The sequence below is a fragment of the Lissotriton vulgaris genome, chromosome 5, assembly GCF_964263255.1.
Source record: "Lissotriton vulgaris chromosome 5, aLisVul1.2, whole genome shotgun sequence".
NCBI lineage: Eukaryota > Metazoa > Chordata > Amphibia > Caudata > Salamandridae > Lissotriton > Lissotriton vulgaris.
In genome coordinates this window covers 1082721739-1082733110 of record NC_141693.1, presented here as the reverse complement: position 1 = coordinate 1082733110, position 11372 = coordinate 1082721739, and the positions used below count along the sequence as shown (strand labels likewise).

At 50.7% G+C, this 11372-nt stretch overlaps 1 pseudogene; it reads left to right on the top strand.

Moving 5' to 3' along the window:
- Positions 1-3181: 3181 nt before the first annotated feature.
- On the top strand, positions 3182-11134 carry LOC147712036 (uncharacterized; annotated as a pseudogene).
- Positions 11135-11372: the final 238 nt, after the last annotated feature.

Below are 11372 nucleotides of genomic sequence, written 5' to 3'. Positions count from 1 at the left end.
TGTACAGCCAGAGTGCAGCAAGTGACACACAGCACGCCATAGCAGTAGTGATACTCACCCACAATCCAGGCACGTTCAGGATGCAGATTCTCCATCATCCGTGGCACCATGCTGTTCCTCATGATGTACGAATCATGTGCCGAACCTGGATACTTTGCACACACATGTGATATGGTCATGTCCGCAAGGCACACCACCTGCATATTCATGGAGTGGTAGTGTTTGCGGTTCTGATAAATGTGCTCCGTCGCCAGCGGTGGCAACAGACCCCCATGGGTGCAATCGATTGCACCAACTACATGTGGGATGCGCCCTAGGGGATAGAAGTCACTCTTCATGGCAGCCAATTCACGTCCCCTGGGGAAATGTATGTAGCATTGCGATATAGCATCATGGCCGCAAGAACATCCCGCAGCACCATGCTGAACATGGGTGCGGCATCCCCCCAGCATTAGCCATGGTCTCCTGAAAGGAACCAGTTGCATAAAAGTGGAGTGCTGCCATCACCTTGTAGGTGGGTGTGAATGCCGTAGGATAGTGACGGCGAGGCAGCAGGTGGGGCTCCAATGGATCACACAAGATCTTCAATGTTGGTCTGCCCAGCCTGAATTTCCTGATGATTGCCTCATTTTCCATGTCCTCCAGCACTGTTAGTTGACGAAGGAGATGCGGCCTCCTCCTAGTTGAGGAGTGAAATGAAAATGTCAGTGACAAGCATCATGAGATGGGCATAGCACAAAACATCAATGATGTCATGGGAAAACAACGAGTGCCAGAGAGATGCATGGCACTTCAGGTTACATGGCTGGCCAATAGCTACACACAGACGGCACACCTCTCCAGTGACAATACACAAGTGCCACACATACATCTGGGACTGTGAATGCGGATATAATGGATGAACAATTCACATGTGCAGACAAGGTGCAGCAAGACCCGCCGAGGTATTGTGACTTACTATGTCTATCATACACATCTGCTGGACCTGCCACACCTCAAGGCATCATGTAAAGTCAGAACACATCCATCAACACAATGATCACAGTAGCAGGAACACTTCTGGTTGTGTGCATGAGCAGTTGTGATAGCAGAAGTCTGGTCCGATACAATGCGGTGACACCAGCCAGGTCAAGGTCTGCGTTGACTATCAACTCATTCTACGTAATGATATCATTTACAACAGCAGAAGTCTGTCAATCATCATCAGCCATCAAATGTCTCACTAAAATGGCTGAACCACAGGCCAATTTGACTCACACTGAACGTGCGTCCACCTGTGGATGACATGGCTGTGTGGCATCGTGTGTACAATGATGTCCCTTTCTCCATGTTGCTGCAGGGTGCTGATACAGTGTCCTTGATTGACATACACACCAATGGGTACGAAAATAGGAGTACCTACCGCCGGGCCCCGGCAGTGTGACCCCAGCACCACCATTTCCCCAGACAAGGTAGCCATTGGCATGAGGACATGTGTATATGGCGGTGGGTATGCATGAGTCGCGGTACCTACCACCAGGCCCCGGCGGTGCATCACCGCCATGGGGCATTGCATGCAGCCAATGGCAGCGATGATGGCAGTAGCATGATGCATATTTGAACATCGCGGAAGGTGTGCTCTGCTACCGCGGAGGCGGTCATTGGATGCTTTTGAATGATGCACCATCGCGGTAGTGCTTCCCGGGCACCCGCGGTGCGTCACAGCCTTGGAGCATTGCATGCGGCCAATGGCAGCGATGATGGCGGTGGCATGATGCATATTTGAAAATCGCGGAAGGTGTGCTCCGCTACCGCGGAGGCGGTCATTGGATGCTTTTGAATGATGCACCATCACGGTAGCGTTTCCCGGGCACCCGCGGTGCGTTACAGCCTGGAAGCATTGCATGCGGCCAATGGCAGCGATGATGGCGGTGGCATGATGCATATTAGAAAATCACGGAAGGTGTGCTCTGCTACCGCGGAGGCAGTCATTGGATGCTTTTGAATGATGCACCATCGCAGTAGCGCTTCCCGGGCACCGGCGGTGCGTCACAGCCTTGGAGCATTGCATGCGGCCAATTGCAGCGATGATGGCGGTGGCATGATGCATATTTGAAAATCGCGGAAGGTGTGCTCCGCTACCGCGGAGGCGGTCATTGGTTGCTTTTGAACAATGCAGACCCGGACAACCAATTGTAGCAGCTTTTGACCTTCCAAACGACCCCAGGGGGCTATACATCTGTGGGTGTGAGCCTCACATTTCCACTGCTCACAGAGCCTGCTGCCTGGGACCCTGTCCTGCTGCTGCCCCAAGAGCCTGCTGCCTGGGACCCTGTCCTGCTGCTGCCCCCAAGAGCCTGCTGCCTGGGACCCTGTCCTGCTGCTGCCCCAAGAGCCTGCTGTCTCGTACCCCTCACAACTCACTTCCGCCACAGGTCTGCCATATCCACAGGGATGTCAAGAACAGATAAGATCCATGCCAGTTCACTCACGAGTGAGGAGCTTGATGTCCTTGTGGACGAGGTGCTGGCACAGTACCCACGGCTGTTCGGTGGGCCCAATGTTGTGGTAAGTCACCATGAAGGGAGCTGTAGGGCAGGGTGGTGTGAGACGTGTAGTGGTGATGCTGCATTATATGATTGGGGATGTGGGGTGATGACAGATACTGACAGATAAGCTGTCTCCAGCTCGAGACAGTGTGTGTGTTGCTATGTAACTCTTTCCTAGCCCTGTCCTCGTATGTGTGAGTGGGGTGTGTTACATTGTCGCCCATACAGAACCAACGGTTGTTATCCTTTTAGATGGCAGGACAGTGAATGCTTGTGAGGACATTTATGGGTACCCCTGTAGTCAGAGTCAGTGTGACCCACAGAGTAGGTTCAGTGGCAGCACTGCCAAACGATGAACATCAACAGACTCACCTGCTACAGTAGCAGCTCACTGAATATTAGATATGCCCTTTCAGTGCCCTCTACAATTACTGATTTACACACTGCTGTCGATGCATTTGTGTTGAGGCATCATGCATTTGTGTGAATGTCATTGAGACTAGGAACCACAATGTGTGCATGCATTCACTAATGTTTATGTCAAGCAGAGTGCCCTCGTGAGGGTACCCCCAGTTAGGGAGGGAGGTTACTGTGAGTCCTGAGTCAGTGTCTGGCTGCTGTAGTGATAGGTGCTGACATTTCACATTTCATAAATGTTCTTTTGCCCTTCTTTACTCTTATACCTGCAGCTCAAGGCTCACCAACGTAAGGCCGTGTGGAGGGCCATAGCAACAAAGGTGCGATCCCTGGGGGTATCAAACAGATGACACACACACTGTCACAAGAGGTGGGACGACATCAGCCTGGCTAAGCAAGTGGCAGAGATGACCTTGGGGATGCTACCACGCACAGGGCGTTTGGCACGGCGCACCATGACTCCACAGATGGGACGCATACTGGCAGTGACCAATCCAGACCTGGCTGCATGTCTGAAGGGGCATCAGCTGCAAGACAGAGATAGTGAGTATCTGGGGAGGGATAGTGTGTCTGGGAGTGGATGCATGTGTACAGGGCCTGTGGCAGCGGTGACACATGTGATGTGCGTGTGTTTCCATGCTGTGATGTGTGATGTGAGTGGCGACTGTGATGTGTGCCTGTATGAGGCATTGGCCCACCATGGCCTTACTGTGCTGCTCCTGCCTGCAGTCCTCAATCCGTGACAGAATTTATTGTGGCCACATGGTCACTCTTCATTGGGATGTTGTGGGGAGTCCATATTGTGCCGAACTGAAGTGTCCACTTCATGAGTGTGACTCCATGTCTGTCTACTTTGCATGCACCATTATGTTTGAGGGCCACACATCCGACAACAATGTGAACCCAGATTGGCACATGGTGCTTGCTGGGGCCTGGTTGGCATCGTGGCATGTGTAGTGAGTACAGGTGTGTGTGGTCCCCTCTGGTTCCATGTATGGCTATCAGTGGTGATGAGTGTTGTGGCCACATCTTGTCCATGGGGCAGGTCTATGTGGGGTGGGGGCACTCCATCCACTGGCAGGGTGTTGTGCTGTGTGGCATCGACATGCCTCACTACAGGCAGTTTGTCTGCATGACAAGCACTGTTGTGGACTATATGGTGAGTAGCTGCATAGTGATTGCAGGGTGTGATGATTACCATGTAGCCCAAGTCCTGTACAGTGCTGCATTGATCTGTAATCGTGTGACCAGATGATGACACTTACACGACCCTGTTTCTCTCACTAATGCCTGATTGCAAGACACCACGGCATAACATGATCCAGAGACAAGTGGTGGTGAGACTAGCATGACAGCAGCAGCGGAGCCAAGTGAGACTGAGCCAAGTGACAGTGAGCAAAACAGCGCATCTGAGGGTGACAGGAGTATGCAGGAGGAATCCGTGGCTGAGAGACAGAGTACCACTTCATCTGATGCCAGCGGTGATGCATCCATGTTAGCAGGCACAGGGGATGGGGGGTCTGCTGCTGCATCTGACAACCAGCGGCCAGTGCCCAGCCTCCCATCCACTTCCTCTGGTGCTGGCGGTATCCGTGTTACTAAGAGGGGAAGAGTGACATTCACACATGGCACTGCTGCCCCTGCACCTGTCCCCCCTGCTGCCCTCAGTGCAGAGTGCGTCGAGGTCCTGCGCCAAATTTGCATGGGCCAGACCGCCCTGCTCAATGCCTTCAGTGCCCACGATAACAAATTAGGCCAGGTGATTGCATTCATGGAGGGCATACACTCTGACGTGGGTGGGCTACACCGTACAGTCCAGGCATTGTCAGCCACAGTCATGTCAGCCCTCCAACAGGCACATGCTCCCATTGAAGCTCATGTGCCTGTGACGACCAGCCATTCAGTGGCCACATCAGATCACAGTCACCACTTGGCACCTACATCACCTACAAGATACAACACTAGGAGCACACGTCAGACTCAAACAAAACAATCACGTCCACAGGCTCCATCCCCAAAGAAGAGCAGGGCCCCCCCAATATGCACAGACAATGAAAAGTCACAGAAGAACAAGGCCAGAAGATCATTTTGGCAGACATCAGGCTCATTTGATGCAGAGGCGTCTCCAGTAATTGACTCTCCCATGCCCACAGAGGATGTGTGGCATGTTATGGGTACACCTGGGGGGAGCACAGGGACACAACCACCTGCCACATTAACCCCAAAACACAGTACATCGAGGAAGGTGGAGGAGAGCCCTGTTGTGACCAGCCCAGTCATTGAGGCAGAGGTGATCCCTGTTGTGACCAGCCCAGTTATTGAGGCAGAAGAGAGCCCTGTTGTGACCAGCCCAGTCATTGAGGCAGAGGAGAGCCCTGTTGTGACCAGCACAGCGATCAAGGGAAAGGAGGCCAGTGTTGTGTCCAGGCCAGTGATCAAGGGAAAGGAGGCCAGTGTTGGGTCCAGGCCAGTGATCAAGGGAAAGGAGGCCAGTGTTGGGTCCAGGCAAGTGATCAAGGGAAAGGAGGCCATTGTTGGGTCCAGGCCAGTGATCATGGGAAAGGAGGTAGTGTTGTGACCAGCCCTGGCAAGAAGGGACAGGAGGGCACTGTAGACACCACCCCTGGGGGAAGTGGGAAGGTGGGCACTGTAGGGGGTACACCTTCTGGAGAGGGTAAGGTGGTCCGGAGGCGTAGCCAGCAAAGCGTTCTGCAGGATCAAGCACATCACCAGAGGGAGTGCCAGTGTCTGCCCCTGATGTGGGCCAGTTGGTGTGTGTGCCTATTGTGTCATCACCACTTACCATCAACCCCAAGACAGGGAAGCCATTTCATGTACCCAAAAAGTGGAAGGGCACCCCTCCAACCTCTCACACCCACACTGTGTCAGGGGTGTGCATGACTCCACCTCCACGTGCCACTGTGCCACCTGATCCACACAGCCCTCCACCTTGCAGGCCCTCTGTTATTACCACATCACATGGGCCTCTTTCAGCCCAGTCAAGTGGGCCTGCTGTCCACAAAACACAGCCAGGTCCCAGTCCGCATGACAGCCAGGAGTGAGTTGTCAACACACTCATGCGCCTGTGCCCCACTCAAGTGTGCTAGTGAAGACCATTGTTTGCGACCTGTGTGTGTTGCTGGTCTGTTGCTCTGCTGTGCTGTACTCTCCCCTGCCATGGACTCTGGGCCTGTTGCTCTGATGTGCTGTACTCTCTGTTGTTCTGATGGGAACACCAGTTATTCTTTGTAGCATCCAATAAATACCTTTTACCCATTTCTACTCTGGTATTCGCCTCCCTACTTCAATTACAACACTCTCCCCTGCCATGGACTCTGAGCCTGTTGCTCTGATGTGCTGTACTCTCCCCTGTGCAGACTCACATGTACTTGCTGTCTCCCCTGCCATGGACTCTGGGCCTGTTGCTCTGATGTGCTGTATTCTCCCCTGCCATGGACTCTGGGACTGTTGCTCTGATGTGCTGTACTCTCCCCTGTGCAGCCTCTCATGTACTTGCTGTCTCCCCTGCCATGGACGCTGGGCCTGTTGCTCTGATGTGCTGTACTCTCCCCTGGACTCTGGGCCTGTTGCTCTGATGTGCTGTACTCTCCCCTGTGCAGCCTCTCATGTACTTGCTGTCTCCCCTGCCATGGACTCTGGGCCTGTGGCTCTGATGTACTGTACTCTCCCCAGCCATAGACTCTGGGCCTGTTGCTCTGATGTGCTGTACTCTCCCCTGTGCAGCATCTCATGTACTTGCTGTCTCCCCTGCCATGGACTCTGGACCTTTTGGTCTGATGTGCTGTACTCTCCCCTGCCATGGACTCTGGGCCTGTTGCTCTGATGTGCTGTACTCTCCCCTGCCATGGACTCTGAGCCTGTTGCTCTGATGTGCTGTACTCTCCCCTGTGCAGCCTCCCATGTAATTGCTGTCTCCCCTGCCATGGACTCTGGGCCTATTGCTCTGATGTGCTGTACCCTCCCCTGCCATGGACTCTGGGCCTGTTGCTCTGATGTGCTGTACTCTCCCCTGTGCAGCCTCCCATGTACTTGCTGTCTCCCCTGCCATGGACTCTGGGCCTGTTGCTCTGATGTGCTGTACTCTCCCCTGCCATGGACTCTGGGCCTGTTGCTCTGGTGTGCTGTACTCTCCCCTGTGCAGCCTCTCATGTGCTTGCTGTCTCCCCTGCCATGGACTCTGAGCCTGTTGCTCTGATGTTCTGTACTCTCCCCTGCCATGGACTCTGGGCCTGTTGCTCTGATGTGCTGTACTCTCCCCTGCCATGGACTCTGAGCCTGTTGCTCTGATGTGCTGTACTCTCCCCTGTGCAGACTCTCATGTATTTGCTGTCTCCCCTGCCATGGACTCTGGCCTTCTTGTTTGTGTTTCACCTGTGCATAGTCTCTGCCATTTGTACATGATTTTGTGGCTTGCTGTTGTCTACAAATGTTGTATTGCTACATCTGTGCAATTTGTGAATAAATTCAGTTACTTCTGGTGTGTGTTTTATCAGTCTCCTTGCTGATTATAGTCATTTTCTTGTTTGCATTAGCTTGACTGTGTACCATGCTCTATTTTTGCATTTCAACATTGCAGGGCTCTTTGTAGCCATCTGATTTGTAAACAGGGGTGACAGGGTCTTCAGTCCATTCTGGCACTACTGATGTTGTACTCTGTGATGGCTATTTTACAGGACTGCAGTTCTCTTGTTGGTGATTTGCTATTGTTGCATACACTGTTCACAGGTCATGTTGGGGGACACTGGCAGCACAGGGTGTGCTGCGGTTCAGTGGGTTTGTTGCTGGCTGTGATGTCATGAGGTATGTGTGTGTTTTCCTTTCTGTATGCCCAGGCGTGTATGTGTATAGTCATCTTGTGTTGGACATTAGTCCTGGTGGCATGGCTTACATGCCATGTGTGGTGTTGGGTGTAGCAGAGGTGTGCAGTGTAAAGGGTGTACGTTTGTAGTGTATGCATGTGTGCCCCTGTATAGTGTGAGACACACATGTGTCAGCCAGGAGTTGTATGCCTGTTGTTTGTTTTGTCTTGCCCTGTGTGGATGGTTGTATGCAATTGTGTGGGCTGTGGGAGTGCACTGGTGTTGTGTGTTTCTTGTCAGCCAATCCTGCAGTGCCTGTGTCCCTGGCTGTGTGTTGTGTGTTGCTGTGTGTGTGTATTGTGCTTGTTGTTACAGTGCTTGTTAGTGGGCATGGGGGTGCACGGGATGAGCACCTGGCCTGTGAGTAGCTCGGGTGGGGTGCAGTGTGGTTGTGGGTGGTCTGTCCCTGTGATGTTTGTGCCCTGCCCATGCCTTGGTGTGGCCCTCCCTTCTGCATGGTGCGCATGTGTTGACCGCGGCGGTGACGTGACCATGACCATGATGTCGCTGCTGGTTGGCGGACCTTGTGTGTTCCGGATGCTGTGGGGTGCCTTGTTGTCAGGTGGGAGATGTGTGGGTGCCCATGCGGATGTGTTGTGCCCCCCAGCAGGTTGCCTGTGTGGTGCTTGGGCCCTGTGTCGGCATGTGTGTTGTGTGGTGCATATGTGTAGTGGCGTACCTGCGGCGGCTTCCGCGGCGGCCCATCTGACAATAGTGTAGCAGCAGGTACATTACCGGATGCATATGGAGGGCTGGGTCGATGGGGTTCATGTCGGGTCTCGGCGTTCGTGCTCCGCTGTCGACTTTCCGCCTGCTTCAGCTGTGCGGTATGTCCGCTGCGGTGCGTCTGCTTGTTTGCGCCATCCTGATTTGTCGGGCGGGACAGACGTCATCGGGCGCGGCGGAGGGTCTCGATTGGCTCCCTCCTCCGGTGGCGGGCGCACTTTGATGGCGATGCGCGGCGCTCCGTGGCGGACGGGAAATGACCTGTGTTTACCTATCCTAATGTTGCGGACGTGAGTTCCGCTGCTCACGGGCGGTAAATGCTGTTTTTCCGCCCACCACCACCGCGGTGGTGCCACCGCCCGGCATCCTAATGGACCCCAAAGCATTTTGATGCATTCCCAAGTTTATCAGTCTTGATAACTCTGGGAATGTGCCAAAATTCATTGGTGGTGGCACCAGAACACCCACACTCTACCCATGGAACACCTCCCTAAGGCAGAGTAACCAAGCAACACAAAGCCACACAAGGTGGCCTTGCGTTACTTGGTAAAGCTGACTTTAGTATTGTGTAATCCTTGCAATACTATGCGGGACACACAGGAAACACAATGCGATGCTAAATATTGAGTGTTACAATGACATCGGGGAGGTGTGTCCCGATATTTCAAGGGTGCATGGTAAAAGAGCATGCAGTAAACCATTTCAGTTGTCTGTTCTTGGTGACCTCTAAGATCCAATAGGAAATTATTTAAAGTAGTTTAAAGTGGATTTGTTCTTGCAGAGAAAGTTCCACAACCTGGCTATTTGTGGAAGTTGGGGTTTTATTTACTTTCAAGATGAGACACATTATATTTCCAATGTACATACTAGTGGCATAGGGTAAACACATGTCACAGAATTAATATAGGAAGCAGACTTCACCTAGAGGGGTAAAGTAAACACAGTTGACAACATAATAGATTAATAGTTGTGACATTTACTAAGTGTTATATTATATGAAAGAGAAATGTAAATGTAAATTGATACTTGTATAGCGCACTACTCACCCGCAAGGGTCTCAAGGCGCTTGTACGAATACCGCTGTGGAACCCGTCCTGGTTTTCCCTGTGAGGCATCCACTCCTGGGCACCCCCAGGGTGAAGGCCAGGCATCCTTAGCATTGTGGGGGCCGTTGTGGAGATTAAGCAAGCTATTGCCCAGAGTTGCAGAGTGGGACTCCATGATTGGAATAGGCACTGAGGTGAGAATTATCAGGTCCGTGGAATTTTTGAGCCCAAGACCCGCCGAGGCAGGGAATTGAACCCTGGTCCCGGGCTAGACCTCTGCATCAGGGTCTGCCGCTCTAACCATTGAGCCACACTTCTCCACAAAGAGAAAGGATAAATAGTCTTGACAAAGTGCTTATTCTAATATCAATAGTCAAAGTAAAAGGCAGTGGATTTCTACCATGTTTATACAAATGGCTGAGTAGGGGGAAAGTAGAATATTAACATTGTTGATTGACTTGCCGTGCTACAAGAGTTAAGAAGAAACTATAACTCATCTTCCAATGAGTGCTTAGTGAAGAACCTTGAAGTAGTTACTCAGATTTTAGAGAGATGTTTTGAGACATCTATATTTAAGGTACTCTTTATTTAAATGTTTATTTTTTTAGAAATGTCAAGTTCCATATTAAAGTACAGATTATTGGTTACACAGATATGTTGAATTAAATGTTCACAACATCTTGCAGAAATCCTTGGCAAGCGGAGCAGAAGACACGAGTCAAAGTAGTGGAAACATGGGACTCCACTGTTTTGACTCATGACTTCTGCTCCGATGGTCAAGAATTTATCTTGAATCATTTTCCCCATATATACCACTGACCCCCATATTTCTCTGCACATGGTGATTGGCGCAGGTGATTAGAAACTGAAAAGTGCATTTCTCCTGTTGGATTCCGAGGACATGGTTATCCTGCATATACTCTAAATTAGTTTGGCGTATGATAAACCTCTAATAATATAACTTTGCTAATATTACTATGTGCTGTCTCTGGGGAATGGATGATAACTTAAATGTTACCAGTTGTCTATGGTAGGGTTTGTCCATTTCTAAAGTGGTTCCTTTTCCATGTAACCGATGTTAGTGGTTCGCAGGATATTTGTCAGATTTTTAAATTTCAGAATATAAGTTAAAATACCTGTATTTGCTAGGGTCAGAGAAATTTACCATGTGTTACAAAGACTCTTTGGCACAGTACATTTTGTTTTTAAAATGAGCTATTTGATTTTGTTAACTCAGTTGCTTAAATTCCAGTCCAAAAATTCACCCTAGGCCAAATATCTTTGGCAGACATGGGTCTATTCAACTAACAACATATTCCAGGCTATGGCAATGTTTTCCTACAATGTAGGCTAGAAAGCTTCCCTTTAGCAACTCTCAATGTAAAATTTTGACTGCCCCACAGTAAGCCTTTTTAAAAGCCTTCAAATCTTTTTTCTGTTTTGATTAGGGAGTTCTCAGAGAATCTCCATGATCAGGGAACAGCTTCTTCTGACTGCTGTTGGAAGTCATAAATGTCTAAGAGATCCCACTGGATGAAAGATTACTCTCACCGCATTGTCAATGTGAACATGATGAATGTTGTTCAAGTCATTTGTAAGGCATTTATTTCCTGTTCCTGTTCCCTCTCAAATGGTGCATCCCCGTTAAGTGTCAAAGTTTGCAACAGCTCAATGATCTTCCTGGCTTCATAAGTTAGTGCAATGCTTTTGGCAGCTTAACACCTGAAGCCCAATTGAAGTCCTTCTTACAAACAATTGGGAAAGACAGCCCTAAA